The sequence below is a fragment of the Leucoraja erinacea genome, chromosome 11 (genome assembly GCF_028641065.1).
Source record: "Leucoraja erinacea ecotype New England chromosome 11, Leri_hhj_1, whole genome shotgun sequence".
Lineage (NCBI taxonomy): Eukaryota > Metazoa > Chordata > Chondrichthyes > Rajiformes > Rajidae > Leucoraja > Leucoraja erinaceus.
In genome coordinates this window covers 55,186,683-55,204,829 of record NC_073387.1, presented here as the reverse complement: position 1 = coordinate 55,204,829, position 18,147 = coordinate 55,186,683, and the positions used below count along the sequence as shown (strand labels likewise).

General features: G+C 46.0%; 1 long non-coding RNA gene and 1 pseudogene across 1 annotated transcript; both read right to left on the bottom strand.

Annotated features, from left to right (window-relative positions):
• Nucleotides 1-5,017: 5,017 nt before the first annotated feature.
• Nucleotides 5,018-5,125, bottom strand: LOC129701898 (U2 spliceosomal RNA; annotated as a pseudogene).
• An 8,524-nt stretch (nucleotides 5,126-13,649) lies between these two features.
• Nucleotides 13,650-16,744, bottom strand: LOC129701848 (uncharacterized). Its single transcript, XR_008724279.1, has 2 exons — nucleotides 15,994-16,744; nucleotides 13,650-14,138 (listed from the first exon to the last, which is right to left on the bottom strand). It is a non-coding gene; the product is annotated as an uncharacterized LOC129701848 (long non-coding RNA).
• Between the last annotated feature and the right edge of the window lie 1,403 nt (nucleotides 16,745-18,147).

Here is an 18,147-nt window from a genome sequence, read left to right as displayed (position 1 = left end):
GGGCATTTGGCCCTTCGAGCCAGCACCGCCATTCAATGTGATCATGGCTGATCATCCCCAATCAGTACCCCGTTCCTGCCTACTCCCCATATCCCCTGACTCTGCTATCTTTAAGAGGCCTATCTAGCTCTCTCTTGAAAGTATCCAGAGAACCGGCCTCCAGGCCACACCGATCAAATGTTCACACTAGTTCTATGTTGTTCAACGTTCTCATCCACTCCCAACACACTAGGGACAATTTACAGAGGGCCATTTAACCTGCAAACCCGCGCGTCTTTGGGATGTGGAAGGAAACAGGAGCGCCCGGAGGAAACCCACGCGGTCTGAGGAAGAACGTGCAAACTGCAAAACAGACAGCACCCGAGGTGAGGATTGAACCGGGGATCTCTGGCTCTGTGGGGCAGCAGCTCTACCAGCTGCTCCACTGTGTCATATGTTCAATTACCACCGGATGGCGCCAGCTATGGCTGCCTCACAAACAGTCTGTCTGTCCTTTCCTTCATTGGTGTCTGTTTGTGTGTGTTAAATGTATGTTTTTAGTGTTCTTTAGCTTGTTTTATGTGTGTGTGTGTGTGTGTGTGTGTGTGTGTGTGTGTGTGTGTGTGTGTGTGTGTGTGTGTGTGTGGGGGGGGGGGGGGGGGGGGGGGGGGAGGGTTGACGGAAACTTTTTCTAATCTCTTACCTCGACGGAGATATGAATTTTTTTCGCATCGTATCTCCGTCCTCACTGCGGCCTAACATCGAGGAGTTGGCGGCCTTTGCTAGGGATGGACTCCGGGAGCTCCAACCGCGGAGCCTGCGGACTTACCATCATGGAGCCCGTGATCCCTGTCAGGGGTCGACTTTGGGGCTCCAACCGCGGGTGCCTGCGAACTTTAACATCGCGGAGCTCGCGGTCTCTGGTTAGAGAGAGACCGACTTTCGGGAACCCCAAGCCGCAGGAAGTTCGACCGCCAACTGCGGGAGCTTCGATCGCCCCAACGAATGATCCGACTGCCCCGACCGTGGGAGAATAAAGAGGAAGGTTGGACTTTATTGGCTTCCATCACAGTGGGGAACGTGGGGAATCCGCTGTGGTGGATGTTTATGTTAACGTTTATGTAGTTGTGTGTCTTGTTGCTTTGTTTTGGATGGCTGTATGGTAATTTACGTATCACTGTACCTTAATTGGTACACATGACAATAAAAGACCTTTGAAAGCTTTGAGTCATTGTCTGTATGCAAAGGCTCAGCCCCTACCATTAGACTTCAGTCATCAAAATGAATTAGCCATAAAATTAATAGGTCTAATTTCCCTGTATAATAGTAAGATTAAACGAGAACTTACCAGTTTGAAGTTTGATCTGTATTTTATGAGGAGTTACGATGAGGGATTACGTGAAGAAGCCCGCTTCCACGCATGCGTGTCATACTTCAAAGCAGCGGTGTGAGGTCACAGGAACCTATAATGATCTAACATAGTAAGATTACCAAAGAGATACCAGTTTTTGATATGATCATAAGAGGGTGGGAGCGGAGGGCACGTAATCCCTCATCGTAACTCCTCATAAAATACAGATCAAACTTCAAACTGGTAAGTTCTCGTTTAATCTTACTATTTTACTTCGGAGTCACGTGAGTGACTACGTGAAGATTTCAAAGCTCTGTGACCTCATGCCGTGGAACGAGTCCATGCTTCACAAACTGCCTTGGGTATTGGGAGAGAGCATCATTAGTAATTTTAAACACAATTATACAAAGAGTTGTGTGGTATAACGAAAAAATATATAACATTTTTTAAAAATTTGAGAATCATAGCCCTGTAACCTTTCGGGCAAATTATTTTGTTGAACATAAAATGTTTTCTTAATACAATGATGGCTCCAAAAAATAACTGGTTTATTATAAAACCTGTGGAAACCCTTTTTTAATGACCATCCTGCCATTCTGAGGATTTGGTCTGTGGGTACCTGTACAATTTTTGCTGCGGATGTTGCTGCAGCCCTGGTGGAATGAGAGTTAAAACATTAGTGTCTATTTCTGCCATTTTTAGGACCTATTTGAGCCACCTTGATATAGTTTGCGTCATGACCCTTCCATGCGGTTTCTTGTAAGAGATAAACAACTCCATTCTCTGACCTCGAATGTTCTTAGTATATTCTATGTATTGTTAGATGTGTCTTGCTATACAGTCGTTTGCCATATGGGTGTACCATAAATTCAAACACTTGACCCGAGGAACCCGATCTGTTTTCTTTTATTAAATCCTGTATGACAACACCAGTTTCTCGGTGAGATGATCAGGGAGTCCAGGCTCAGTTTGCTTAATGGCTGGACTTGTTGTGCGGTAAATAACACCATGAGCATAACCATCTTCCTGGACTGTTACTGAAGTGACAACGCTGTTATGAGCTACAGGCTCCTCAGCATGTTGAGAAACGACACCCACGTCCCAGATTTCGGAGTACCTGGTTTTCTTACCAGGGGTGCGTTTCCACCGCGTGCCGCTCCGTTCCTTGTGATAGGTAATTGGAGAGTGCACTTGTGGCACTATTGAAGGCACTGTAGCTCCATCGATTATCCTAATGGAGGCTTGTAAAAATTCCAATACGGCCAGAATGTTCTTGGCCTTTTGGTCGAGATTGTTGTCCAAGCAGTATATGCCCCATTTCTTGATGTGTCCAAGGTACTGCTTCCGTGTTGACAGTCTTAGTGCAGATGAGATGAGATTCATCGTCCTGTCTGACAGTGTAGTGGGTCTGTTAGACTCTACAAATCAATAAATCCATAGTGTTATGGCATGGATGACTGCCTCCAGTCACTGGATAAATCAATAATTTTTTGGCAATGTTCATAGGGAACATGGTTCTAACACCATCCCCTGTAAGACTGAAATACCATGATTGAGAAGGTCAGTCGGGTACTCTGAAAATTCCAGATGCCGAGTGTGGTTGAATTATCCCTAGTACCCCAATGATGGGTCCGAACGGGGGAAAACCTCACCCTATGGCTAATTTACATAACAATGCCAAGCTGGTTTACGAATTTTAGTACATAATAATGGGGCTAATGATTGCCCCTTATGTAAGCTCTATATTGCCAAAGTTCCTCTATTGAGTCAATGCCTGCCATATAGAAACCCACAACTGACACCAAGTCTATATCAATAATAAGAGCATCCATCTTAAAATGAATATCTAAAACAAATGTGTTTAGGGTTAAATCAATGATAATCCTGCAACCCTACTCTATCTTATATTTAATAAATATGTTCAATCCCATCTTTTGTGTACATAAACCAAACAATTCTTGTAGCACCATGTGGGTTTTAGATTGTTTGGTTTATGTAAGGACAAAATGCCCTTCTGGTGTATGATGTACTGTGGTTAATGGGATGAGAAAAACCCTATCAGATAACCCTGAATACTGCTGAGATTATATGAATCTGTAGTGATTATATGCCATACATAACTGTAGTGTTGCAACCTCCCCTACCCTCGTAGGTCCCTATTTTAACAGAAGAAAACCCCACCCACCTACCTCCCTGGTTACTGGTGGTTTTGTTATTTCCTTGGTTTTTTGAAAATAAGGTTCTGGTTTAATATTTCTTGTTCGGGGTTGTGTGGGAGGTTGAGGCTTCCGCATCTTCCAGGGTGGCCGCCCTGGCCATACCCTAAAACGGATCCTGCAGGTTATATTGATTTCTGACACTGCTACTGGTATGAGCCACATTTTTTATGGCCTTGCCTGTGGCTGGTATCATGCTCCAAAATAGGCCCTTGCGCTGGCCTTGATGAGCCCCAGTGTCTTGGCTTAGTCCACACACGGTTTTTATTTGCAAATGGTAGCATTTTTGGGGTCCTAGTGCTGGCTGAATGGCCGCCTTCCACGTGTAGTTCAGGTTATATTGCATATTATTAAACAGATCTAGTGCGTCTTGATGGTCTTTGGTTACCTACGTTTAGTCCAGGGTGCTGGTGTGTGCTATGATGCCTTCCGTCAATCCCTTGAAGGTTCTCTGGATCTTGAGGTCCTGGTTCCTGATGTTCGTCCATATGCTGCCAAATGCATTGGTTTACACTGGGCACCTGTAATGCCTCACTGTTGCCAGGTGGCAGATGTCTGGCCAGTGTTTGTAAATTTTTCTTGTTGGCGTTTGTGGCCAGACATATAGTAATACTATTGCCATCCTGGATCCAAGTCTACCCATGTTTGACTTGGCTAAAGTAATCGGCCACCATGTCCAGCAGAGTCCCTGCTGTGTTAGGATCATGGGATGCTGTATTACCAGGCTCTGGCCCATCAGGGTCCTGCCTACTCTTTTTTATAGAGTTAGAGATCTCTAGGGTCCCACACGGGGTACCCATGTGGGGCTAAACTGCTGCCCACTTGTCTTTTGTTCTGCGGACCCCTCTTGCAGGTCAGCCCAGAACTGACCCACAGTGCTCCCCTCTGATGGGGTAAAAGCATTGTGCAGCCCTCAAAGAGGTACTGCTGTGGTTTTATCACGTTGGAGCAAGGCTCCATACACCGCTTCTTCCCGCTCCAGCCCTCTCGGGCACTGGTTGCCGGCGGTTTTATGCAAAGTCGGACCCTTCCGAGTCCACTACCTTGTTTGATTTGTGTCTAGCCTACCGCTCGGTCACATGGATCTGGCCGGTGCGGGGCCGACATCGGGCACAGCTGATCCCACTACGGTTGATCCAAGTGCCGCTGGCTGCTGCTGGCTGCCCGCTGTTCCATGGTCCTCCTTCTCCAGTTTTGTCCTTCCTTCCGTGAAGTGGATATGGCCGGTGTGGAGGATAACTGGCACAGCTGCTTCCATCTATTCCTTTAACCCGGCTCCAACGCTCTCAGCGCTCCTGGCTGCTCCTTTATCTTAGACCCCTGGGACCCACCCCCGTACTGACGGTACTGGTCCCTTATGGTCGTTGCAGCCGGTCAACCCCACTCTAATGCCCTCAATTCTGGGCACTCCTACTTATATGGTCCTTAGATAAGGGACATATAAGACATTAAAACTGATGATAACAGCTACTATAGTTTTTATATAATATATATAGTCCCTAGATAAGGGGTGTATCAGATATTAAACTGATAAGAACAGATACTACACTTGATCTTAGCCAAAAAGCCGAGAAGCGATTATTGTAACTAAAACCCCGCTGGGACCGATCCTGGTACTCACATACTGGTCCCTTGTAGTAGATTGCAGCCAGTCAACTGCAAAGTCCTTTGCTGCCGAGAAATGAACTTTCTCACCATGCTGGAGCGAAGTTGGGCACAGGTGTTTTTCCCCCTCCGGGAATCGATGTGCCCATGCTGCTCCTGCCGTTGCCAGCTCCTCACGAAGTGCCAGCTGCCACTGCTGCTGTCTGTGCTACTGCAACTGCCGGCTGCCACTGCCTGCCGCTGCCGCTGCCGCTGCTGCTGCTACTGCCGCTCCTCCGCGGTTCTCCCGCCGGCCTTCTGCACCTTACATGGACCTGGTCCATGTCTGCACCTAGAAAGGTAAGTTGAAGGAAACGCAGGGTCTCTTACCTGCTGTTCCCGACTTTCCTTCTCCCGCCGGTGACCGTCGTTCCCTGTGTCGGGTTCGAGCCGCTTGGACCGACCCCGGTGTTCACGGGCCTGGTCCTTCGCGGCAGTTCCGCAGCCGGTAACCCCGGCTGTTCCTATAGATCCCCTGGACCCTGGTGCTTACCTTGTGAACAAGGTTTTCAGCCCGAACGTCCCGTTCCGACTCCATAAGTGCCGCTGCACTCGCTGAGCGTTTCGAGCCCCGGTACCGCTGGTCCGTGCTGTCTGTCCCGCAGCCTCTGTGCTGGCTGCTAGCGACTGGTCCCAAGCCAGTCTCGTTTGAGACTGGCATAGGGACCTTTTTTACTTTGCTTCCCGCCCGGCCGAGAGGTGAATTTTGCCGGTGCGGGAGCAAAGTCGGGCTCAGGTTGTTCCCCTCCAGGGAAACTCGTGCTGTTGCTGCTGCTGGCTGCTCGCCCTCCACGGGTCTCCCCGCCGGCTTTCCGCAGCCTCCTAAAAGTAAGTAGTAAAAAGGAACGCAGAGTCTCTTACCTGCTGTTCCCGACTTTCAAATCTCCCGCTTGGGGAACGCCGTTCCCCCCTGTGTGACTCGTTGCAATGCGTGTAGCGATATGGCACGCATGCGTGGAAGCGGGCTTCTTCACGTAGTCACTCACGTGACTCCGAAGTAAAATTGCCAGCTAGTTTAATACTTCTGTGCAAATACAGAGGCCCTGAGCCAGAAGACAGCTGTTCCTCCAACTGCACTCCGATGGTGAACTTTACCAGAGGTAGGGTGTACAAATGCCCGGTGTGGGAACAGCTCCGTGCAAGGCCGCAAGAAATTGCAGCGAAATGTGGACGCAGCCCAGACCATCACACAAGCCAACCTCCCTTCCATTGATTCCAATTATACCTCACGCTGCCTCGGCAAGGCCAGCAGCATAAATAAAGGACAAGTCTCACTGCCTCTTCTCCCCCCTCTTCCATCGGGCAAAAGGTATAGAAGTGTGAAAACGCACACCTCCAGATTCAGGGACAGTTTCTTCCCAGCTTCCTCTGCCACTTGGACATTCCCGGGATGGCGGGACTGTCATATGCTGAGAGAATGGAGCAGCTGGGCTTGTACACTCTGGAGTTTAGAAGGATGAGAGGTTATCTTATTGAACCATATAAGATTGTTATGGGTTTGGACACACTAGAGGCAGGAAACATGTTCCCGATGTTGTGGGGTGGGGGGGGGTCCAGAACCAGGGGCCACACAGTTTAAGAATAAGGGGTAAGCCATTTAGAACGGAGACGAGGAAACACTTTTTCTCACAGAGAGTTGTGAGCCTGTGGAATTCTCTGCCTCAGAGGGCGGTGGAGGCAGGTTCTCTGGATGCTTTCAAGAGAGAGCTAGATAGGGCTCTTGAAGACAGCGGAGTCAGGGGATATGGGGAGAAGGCAGGAACGGGGTACTGATTGGGGATGATCAGCCATGATCACATTGAATGGCGGTGCTGGCTCGAAGGGCTGAATGGCCTCTACTCCTGCACCTATTGTCTATTGTTTACAGCACATAACAAAGTTATTTCACTTATTTATGAGCAACTAATGATGAACAGATACCGGTGTACCAGAACCAAACACAGTCAGTCAATGAGAGAAAATATGTACAAATCCAGAATCAACAGTTTACCCCTTGGTAATTTACCCCAGGTTGGGAACTCTTATTTTATACCAAGCCAATTAACCCTACAAACCTGTACGTCTTTGGAGTATTGTATTGTATTGTATTGTATTGTATATCTTTATTGTCATTTCCTGAGTATTCGCATACCCAGAGGAAACAAAAAAAACGTTGCTCAACCAGTGTCCATTCAGTGTACATGAAAAATAAATAGAAATAAAAAAAATTTAAAAAAAAAAAAAAAAAAAGGACAGGTGTGGGAGGAAACCGAAGATCTCGGACAAAACCCACGCAGGTCACGGGGAGAACGTACAAACTCCGCACAGACAGCACCGAACCCGGGTTTCCGGCGCTGCAAGTAACATAAAGCAGCAACTCTACCGCTGCACCACCTGCAAAGTTTAGACACAAACTGCTGGAGTAACTCAGCGGATCAGGCAGCATCTCTGGAGAAAAAGAATAGGAGCCGTTTTGGCTCAGGACCCTTCTTAATACTCGACACAAAATGCTGGAGTGAAAGGCCAGTCCCACTTCCACGACTTAATTCACCACCTCTGCCGAGTCTGCCCTTGACTCATACGCGCAGCATGGTCGCCACGAGGTCGTAGGAGGTCGTAGGTAGGTCATAGCAGGCCGCGATGTTAGTCGTAGGTACTCGTGGCATCAAGTAGGTCGGGGCGTTTTTCTAGCATGATGAAAAATGTCCACGAGTAAAAAAAGGTCGTGAATTAGGTCGTGAAAGTGGGACGGGTCCCTTAACTCCAGCAGGTGGGGCAGTGTCTCTGGAGAAGAACAGGTGACACTTTGGGTCAGAACACTTCTTCAATTTGACCTGAAACGTCACCCATTCTTTTTTCTCCAGAGATGCTACCTGGCCCGTCGAGTTACTCCAGCATTCTGTGTCTATCTTCGGTATAAACCAGCATCTGCAGTTCCTTCCTACGCAACCTGCAAAGTGTACCAGTCGATCGGAGTCCTCAGCAATAGGGTTCTATCATCCTGGCAGCCTGTCAACTTGGGCGACTGCCAGAACGACAGCACAATAAAATATTCTGAGATGGCCCTGCCATTAAAGTTGGCTTCTGCTCCTGGCTTGTCCAACGCAACATCCTGTGCACTCATCTCTCAGCAACGACCTCACCTCTCATACGCATCAGGGTTACGGCCTTGCCAGAAGATTAATTAGTATTAGACAGGTCAATATAATTATATCGGGTGAAGGGCTTAAAATAAATTCTCAGAGGCAATAATTGCGAATTATATTTCATAATTTGTAGGTGTTGGTACTGGCAAGATGTAGAATAAACGCCCTTTGAGCAGTGTATTAAAAGCTCTTTGCAGCCAACGTCTGTGATTGTTGCGCAGATGAATAGATTCAGAAATGTTTTTGTGAAGTGTACATGGCTGCCTCAGCGAGGCATGAACTAACCTTATACTGCTTCTTAATTATTCTGTTCAGTAGCTGGCTCCCAACATTTTTCTCGTCGGCTTTGTTGGCCTAATGAAGTTTCTGATGAAAGTGTACATACCGCATACAAATGAAGGGAATCACTCTCACTCCATCCAGCCTTATCACAGCGAGGCAAGAGGGCGACTTTACTTCCTGCCAGTCACCATGACAGACAGGGGTTTTTTTTATTCAACCAACAATCTGTTTAAAAATGATTAAAAAAAATAACAAGCCACCTTTATCTTTTAGCTAATTTCTATTTCCAGATTCCCTTCCACTTCCTTTGTTATCTTTGAGTGTTTTGTTACAAGGTGAAGCATATAATGTCCTTCAAACTTCCACTTTTGTCCATTTTCTCCTGTGTGGTTCTGTTTAGTTTTCTATTTGAAGTACTAAGTACACCTACAACAGCCCTCCACCATCCCCCCCCCCCCCCCCCCCCCCCCCCCCCCTCACTGACCTCCTCTCCCCCTACCAACCCTCACGGTCCCTTAGATCCACATCAGCCGGTCTCCTCTCCATCCACAAGTCCAACCTCCACAGTTTAGGGGACAGAGAATCTCTCTTCTCCAGGGCAACTCCCAGGCTCTGGAACTCCCTCCCCCAACTGATCCGCAATTCCGTGTCCCTCACGAATCTTCCAGTCCCGCCTCAAGACCCATCTCTTCACCTCTGCCTATCCTTAGCCCCACGTCCCCCTCCCTTTTCATCTGTGCATTAATTGCCTTATTATTGTGTTTTGTATTGAATTCTGTCTTTACTTTGTGTACTAGTCATGTCTCTACTATTTATTTCATTCCGCTTACATGTTTTTCCTCTACCTGCTAAACTTTTGTAATGTGTCCTTGAGACTCTTGAAAGGCGCCCATTAAATAAAATGTATTATTATTATTATTATTAAGTGATAGGGTTGGCACCTCACACAACAGCCGTTTGATTAATCTTGCCGTCATACAACACAGAAACAAGCCCTTCGGCCCAACTAGTCCACGCCGACCAAGGTCCCCATCTACGCCAGTCCCATTCGCCCATGTTTGCCCGATAGCCCTCTGAACTTCTCCTATCCACGTACCTGCCCAAATGTCTTTCAGATGTCGTTCTTATTACCTGCCGCAACTGCCGACTCTGAAAGTCTGAAGAAGGATCTCGACCCGAAACGTCACGCATTCCTTCTAACCGGAGATGTAGATATGCAGGGGTTTGGGTACTTCGGAAATGGCAGGCTTGTGTGAAAAAGGTCAAACTTCGCTGAGGTGACGAAGGGACACCAGGTGCAGGAGGGCCATGTACAGCACCTGAGACCAGAGTTCAATCCTGACTACGGGTGCTGCCTGTACGGAGTTTGTACGTTCTCCCCGTGACCGGGCTGGTTTTCTCCAAGTGCTCCGGTTTCCTCCCACACACCAAAACACCGGTTTGTATGTTAATCATGCCATCACGTCATCAGCCATCGTATACAACATGTAATCCTCACTAATCTGAAGCCATGTGTCCCACACATTATGGTGCCCTGAAATGGGGGGACTCTGTCTAAACACAGCTGTAATTTCTACACGGTGAAACCAAAATGCCTAAAAATACCCTTTAATAAAATCTGACAATGTGCACTTTAACCACGTGTGATTTCTATTACAAACCACAAATTGTGGAGTGCAGAGGCAAATAAATAATTGATGGTACACAGAAAAGCTGGAGAAACTCAGCGGGTGCAGCAGCATCTATGGAGCGAAGGAAAAAGGCAACGTTTCGGGCCGAAACCCTTCTTCAGACTGATCGGAGGTGGGGGGGAGGCGGGAGAAGAAAGGAAAAAGGAGGAGGAGCTCAAAGGCTAGGGGATGGGAGGAGACAGCAGGAGGGCTGAGGAAGGGGAGGAGACAGCAAGGACTAACAAAATTGGGAGAATTCAATGTTCATGCCCCCAGGATGCAGACTCCCCAAGCGGAATATGAGGTGCTGTTCCTCCAATGTCCGGTGTTGCTCGCTCTGGCCATGGAGGAGACCCAGGACAGAGAGGTCGGATACGGAGTGGGAGGGGGAGTTGAAGTGCTGAGCCACCGGGTGGTCAGGTTGGTTATTGCGGACCGAGCGGAGGTGTTCGGCGAAACGATCGCCCAGCCTCCGCTTGGTGTCACCGATATAGATAAATGATGGGTCTTTGTCCCAAACATTACGGAGGGCACTGTTTTTCTTCATGTGGTAGGAGCAGAATTAGGCCATTCGGCCAACATCCCACAACATCCCTAAGACGAGTCGATTCGTAGATTAATTGGCTGTTGTAAATTCCCCCTCGTGTGTCAGGAGTGAATGAGAAAGTGGGATAATACAGAACGGGTGATCAAAGGTCGGTGTGGACTAAGTGGGCCCGAGGGCCTGGTTCCATGCGGTATCTCTTAGTCTCTCACTCTCTCACTCTGAGTTACTCCAATATTTTGTGTCCATCCATGTCCACTCTTAACTTGACATTTGATATTACTATGAAAATAATTAAGGTGGTTAATAAATGGCCTGAGAAATAGTTATTTTTAAATGACTGCACCGATATCGCAGTCTGTACAAATCCGGGATATAAGTGTACATTTTCTCCACAAACTGATTATGTACTAGTCAGAATTCACTTACATATAGCTTCCTAATCTTGAAGCAAAATAGGAAGGTCAGTTCGATTAATGACAAATTAGTTTATTAATTTATTGTTTGATGCAAAGCAGTCAATTTCACAGCCAAGCGGATTATTGGTGGATGAGCAGGCCAAGTAGCATCTGCCATTACTAATTTTCTAACTTCCTTGATTTATGGGCTAATAAAAACACATTATAATGATCACCTTCAAACAGTGACCCTTTTCGTTGAAATAATTGTAAGTTATTGCTGATTTGTCCCGGTTGTCTGAGGCGGAACAGTTTTACTGCGTACATTCAACCACATTTGACAATAACTAAAATACACAGAAAAAAACTGGCTTGAATGTTTAATTGCTGGCGCCTATTTGGGCGGCACTGTGGAGCAGCAGGAGAATTGCTGCCCTATGGGCCTGTCCCATTTGGGCGATTATTTAGGCGACTACTGGCCGCCACATGGTCGCCGGGGTGTCGCCTGTACGGTCGTGAGTCGTCTCCTCAGTCGCCCAAAGAGTCGTAGCGTCTTTCTGGTCGCCGCTGGATTTTCAACACGTTGAAACATTTTCAGAGACAGTCGGCGACAGTGGGTTTGACGCCAATGAGCGAAGCGTGACTTCTCCTGACGTAGGCGCTGTCGTAGTTGTCGCCAGGTTAACGTAGGTTGTAGCCGGCGCTGACTACAGGTTTTGTTTGTTGTTAAAGTAATTATTCTATTTCAAATTTTATGTCGAAGAGGGTTGGTCCAGTCGCCGGTTTTTCGGCGACTCGCTACGACTATGACAGTCGCCAGCAGTCGCCTAAAAATAGCCTAAGTGGGACGGGCCCATTACAGTTCCAGAGACCTGGTTTCAATCCTGTCAACAGGTGTTGCTGTACAGAGTTTGTACATTCTCCCTGTGACAATATCTTTCCTATAACGCGGTGCCCAGAAATGAACACAATACTCTGAATAAGGCCTCACCAATGTCTTATACAATTGCAACATGACCTCCCAACTTCTATACTCAATACTCTGGCTGATGAAGGCCAAAAAGCCTGAGGCCTTGTTGACCACCTTGCCTACCTGCGACTCGACATTCAAGGAACCATGCACCTGCACTCCTAGATCCCTCTGCTCTACAACACTCCCCAGAGCCCTACCAGTCACTGTGTAGATCAGTGGTTCCCAACGTGGGGCGTACGCCCCACAGGGGGGCAATTTGATTTTTAAGGGGGGCAATTGAGCGCAACTGAGGAGGTCTGGGTCCAAATTTACGATTTTTTTTTGGGGGGATTTTCCATCAGGTAAACATATGTAGTTTATGTTTCAGATGTTATTTTGAGTAAATAATTTTTTGGGGGTAAAAAAGGTCTTTATTGTGTAGTTATTACATAATCACCGTGCCATCGCTCTTCATGCACGCCGCACGAAGCGCGCGAGGTCATGGGAGAACCTTATTTATTGAACCATGTTCTTTTGAAGCTTGTTTAAACCAAGGTATTGAAATTATAAGAATTATATATCACCACATGGGGGGGGGGGGGGCATCAGGATTTTAGAGGAGATTAGGTGGGGCATGGCCAAAAAACGTTTGGGAACCACTGGTGTAGATCCTGCCCTTGCTCAACTTCCCAAAACGCTACACCTCACATTTTTTTCCCCCAGATCAGATTTCTTTCCTGTACATATGACAGTTCCTCTTTAAAGCACCGTGCTCTTTCCCTCTAAGTGGTGCACACTCATTTTAACGCAGGGATTACCTTTAACTGTTGCTTGTAAGTTCCAAGTTTGATAGGCAGTGGGTGGTGTCACTGATTACAGAGCAGTTGGTGTTGGCTGCATTTAAAAACCATTATAATGAGCAGTCAACTCCTCCACCTCGGCGAAACAAAGCGCAGGCTTGGCGATCACTTCACCCAACGCCTCCGCTCATTTCGCCCTAACCAACCTGATCTCCCGGTGGCTCAGCACTTCAACTCCCCCTCCCATTTCGAATCTGACCTTTCTGTCCTGGGCCTCCTCCATTGCCAGAGTGAGGCCCAGAGCAAATTGGAGGAGCAGCGCCTCATATTTCGCTTGGGTAGTTGATTTCTCCAATTTCAGGTAGTCCTTCCCCTCCCTTTCCCAGCTCCCAGAGTACCGACGAGTGGCCATTACCGTAAATCTCCGAGTTTGAATCAGGGCAAACTCGGGAGAGCTCTTGGAATGAACTCGTACCGTGGGACAGGGCTTTTAGTAAGCTATGTGGCTCATGAGGAACTTGGAATAGAATTGTTGAATTCTACTGGAAAGCAAGCAATAGCACTCAGTTGAGTTTAGTTTATTGTCACGTGTACCGAGGGACAGTGAAAAGCTTTTGTTGCGTGCTATCTAGTCGGTCAGCAGAAAGACGATACATGATTACAATCAAGCCATTTAAGTTCAAGTTCAAGTTCAAGTGAGTTTATTGTCATGTGTCCCTGTATAGGACAAAGAAATTCTTGCTTTGCTTAAGCACACAGAACATAGTAGGCATTTACTACAAAACAGATCAATGTGTCCATATACCACGATATAAATATACACACACATGAATAAATAACTGATAAAGTGCAAATAACAGAAAGTGGTTATTAACAGTGCAAAGTGGTTATTTAAAGTGCAAATAACAGAAAGTGGTCTATACAGCTATAGACACAAGATAAGGGAATAACGTTTAGTGCAAGGTAAAGCCAGCAAAGTCCGATCAAGGATAGTCCGATGGTAGACAAAAATGCTGATAAAACTCAGCGGGTGAGGCAGCATCTATGGAGCGAAGGAATAGGTGACGTTTGGGGTCGAGACCCTTCTTCAGACTGATCCGAGGGTCTACAATGAGGTAGATAATAGTTCAGCACTGCTCTCTGGTTGTGGTAGGATGAATCAGATGCCTGTTAACAGCTGGGAAGAAAATCTATCTGTGAATCTGGAGGTGTACGTTTTCACACTTCTATACCTATTGCCTGATGCGAGAGGGGAGAAGAGAGAGTGGCCAGGGTGTGACTCGTCCTTGATTGTAAATTGAGTCAATACACCTCATGCCCCTTCGGCAAGACCAGCAACATAAGGCCGCATAAGGAGGCTGATACTTATAGCGTACCTTTTGCACATGCAGTAACTGCAAAAAGAGCATATCCATGCTGCGATTCTTGTGCAAATTAAAATAAAAACTTTGTAAAATTATGTGATTCTGCACATTGGTTACATGTCATGCCATCTGTTGAGATGGTTAAAATTCTATAACTGTGTGTTATTTATCAATCCCTGTTTAATAATTAGCGTAAGTAACATTGCATCTCCTCTCAGGCCTCCAGGGTGATAACTAAATCAAATTTAATTAACCTGAAGAGTTTTTACTGTTTTCCATTTGCGACAAACAATATCCTTTAGCAAATCAAATTATATCTGATGCAATGAGACCTGGGTGTCATGGTACACCAGTCATTGAAAGTAGGGATGCAGGTGCAGCAGGCAGTGAAGAAAGCGAATGGTATGTTAGCTTTCATAGCAAAAGGATTTGAGTAAAGGAGCAGGGAGGTTCTACTGCAGTTGTACAGGGTCTTGGTGAGACCATACCTGGAGTATTGCGTACAGTTTTGGTCTCCAAATCTGAGGAAGGACATTATTGCCATAGAGGGAGTGCAGAGAAGGTTCACCAGACTGATTCCTGGGATGTCAGGACTGTCTTATGAAGAAAGACTGGATAGACTTGGTTTATACTCTCTAGAATTTAGGAGATTGAGAGGGGATCTTATAGAAACTTACAAAATTCTTAAGGGGTTGGACAGGCTAGATGCAGGAAGATTGCTCCCGATGTTGGGGAATTCTAGGACAAGGGGTCACAGCTTAAGGATAAGGGGGAAATCCTATAAAACCGAGATGAGAAGAACTTTTTTCACACAGAGAGTGGTGAATCTCTGGAACTCTCAGCCACAGAGGGTAGTCAAGGCCAGTTCATTGGCTATATTTAAGAGGGAGTTAGATGTGGCCCTTGTGGCTAAGGGGATCAGAGGGTATGGAGAGAAGGCTGGTACGGGATACTGAATTGGATGATCAGCCATGATCATATTGAATGGCGGTGCAGGCTCGAAGGGCCGAATGGCCTACTCCTGCACCTAATTTCTATGTTTCTATGTTTCTATGTATCTATGTTTCTATCTATAAAATAGAACAGCATGCCTCCTCCTTATGTATTTCCTTATGAAAAATTGTGATGCTTTTTCTGCAAATGTCTTCACAAGATTTGCACCACCTCATTCAAATAACCAGGATGCCTTTTCAAATCCAAATGCTGTAATTTTAATGAATCATTTTTTTAACCGTATTAATTTTTACTGGCTGAAAAAAACAGCGCAAGTTGGATTATTGCTGATTTGTAAAACATTTATTCATCTTTGGTGTAGGAAGGAACTGCAGATGCTGGTTTAAACCGAAGATAGAGACAAAAAGCTGGAGTAGCTCAGCAGGTCATGCAGCGTCTCTGGGGAGAAGGAATGGGTGATGTTTCGGGTCGAGACCCTTCCTCAGTCTATTCATCTTTGGTGATGGTATTAAAAATCAGGCCACAGTTGCCCTAAAATTGGATTGCTCCGAAAACGGTGTAGATCTATGTTTATTATTACCACGTGTACCACTGCTACAGTGAAATGCTGTTCAATCAGATCAGTCAATACTATACATAAATACAATCCAGACAAACTCAAGTACAAGTCGTAGAGCAAAGGGGAATATACAGAGCGCAGAATATGGTTCTCACCATGTAGCGCGTTAGTTCCCTGGAGAAACGTCCAATTTTGGAGTAAAGGTGAATGTGGTAAACCTGAAGTGAAAACATAAAATGGGATTGGTTAGATTCAGTTTCTGCTGAATAGTGTCCACTTTGCCATCTTCAAAGACACATGCTGTATCGTTGCCGTCACTCCGTCCTGAACACGGAACTGACGGGTTTCTTGAGCCTTCACACACGAGCTCACACAAGGTGCGGGTTATACAATTTTATTTTTATCATTATGCAGAGTGAGATAGTCAGAGAGTGAGAGACAGCGAGAGACTGGAACCAGGCTCTCGGGCCCACTTAGTCCACACCGACCATCGATCACCCGTTCTGTGTTATCCCACTTTCTCATCCACTCCCGACACACTTGGGGGACATTTACGACAGCCAATCAATCTACAAATCGACTCTTCTTTGGGGAAGATAAAAATGCTGGAGAAACTCAGCGGGTGCAGCAGCATCTATGGAGCGAAGGAAATAGGCAACGTTTTGTCTTTAGGATGTTGGAGGATGTTGGGATGTTGGCCGGATGGCCGAATTCTGCTCCTATCACTTATGAATATATACAGCGCCCTCCATAATGTTTGGGACAAAGACCCATCTTTTCTTTATTTGTCTCTGTACTCCACAATTTGTGGTTTGTAATAGAAAAAAATCACGTGTGGTTAAAGTGCACACTGTCAGATTTTATTAAAGGGTATTTTTAGACATTTTGGTTTCACCGTGTAGAAATTACAGCTGTGTTTAGACATAGCCCCCCTCCCCCCCCCCATTTCAGGGCACCGTAATGTTTGGGACACATGGCTTCACGGGTGTTTATAATTGTTCAGGTGTGTTTAAATGCCTCCATAATACAGGTATAAGAGAGCTCTCAGCACCTAGTCTTTCCTCCACCTTTGGAAACTTTTATTGCTGTTTATCAATATGAGGACCAAAGTTGTGCCAATGAAAGTCAAAGAAGCCATTATGAGACTGAGAAACAAGAATAAAACTGTTAACGACATCAGCCAAACTTTAGGCTTACCAAAATGAACTGTTGGGAACATGATTATGAAGAAAGACAGCACTGGTGAGCTTACTAATCGCAAAGGGGCTGGCAGGCCGAGGAAAACCGCCACAGCTGATGACAGAAGAATTCTCTCTATAATAAATCCCCAAACACCTGTCCGCCAGATCAGAATCACTCTTCAGGAGTCAGGTGTGGATTTGTCAATGGCCACTGTCCGCAGAAGACTTCATGAAAAAAAATACAGAGGCTACACTGCAAGATGCAAACCACTGGTTAGCCGCAAAAATATGGCTGCTGAAGGTACTGGCTCACATATCTTCATTGATGATACTACTGCTGATGGTAGTAGCATAATGAATTCTGAAGTGTATAGACACTTTCTATCTGCTCAAGTTCAAACAAATGCTTCAAAACTCATTAGCCGGCGGTTCATTCTACAGCAAGTCAATGGTCCCAAACATACAGCTAAAGCAACAAAGGAGTTTTTCAAAGCTAAAAAATTGTCAATTCTTGAGTGGCCAAGTCAATCACCTGATCTGAACCCAATTGAGCATGCCTTTTATGTGCTGAAGAGAAAACTGAAGGGGACTAGCCCCCAAAACAAGCATAAGCTAAAGATGGCTGCAATACAGGCCTGGCAGAGCATCACCAGAGAAGACACCCAGCAACTGGTGATGTCCATGAATTGCAGACTTCAAGCAGTCATTGCATGCGAAGGATATGCAACAAAATACTAAACATGACTACTTTCATTTACATGACGTTGCTGTGTCCCAAACATTATGTTGCCCTGAAATGTGGGGACTATGTATAAACACTGCTGTAATTTCTACATGGTGAAACCAAAATGTGAAAAAAGGACCTTTATTAAAATCTGACAATGTGCACTTTAACCACATGTGATTTTTTTCTATTACAAATCACAAATTGTGGAGTACAGAGGCAAATAAATAAATGAGGGTCTTTGTCCCAAACATTATGGATGGCACTATATTTTTAAGGCAGAGATAGATAGATTCTTAGGTACACAAAAAAGCTGGAGAAACTCAGCGGGTGCTGCTGCACCCGCTGAGTTTCTCCAGCTTTTTTGTGTACCTTCGATTCTCCAGCATCTGCAGTTCCTTCTT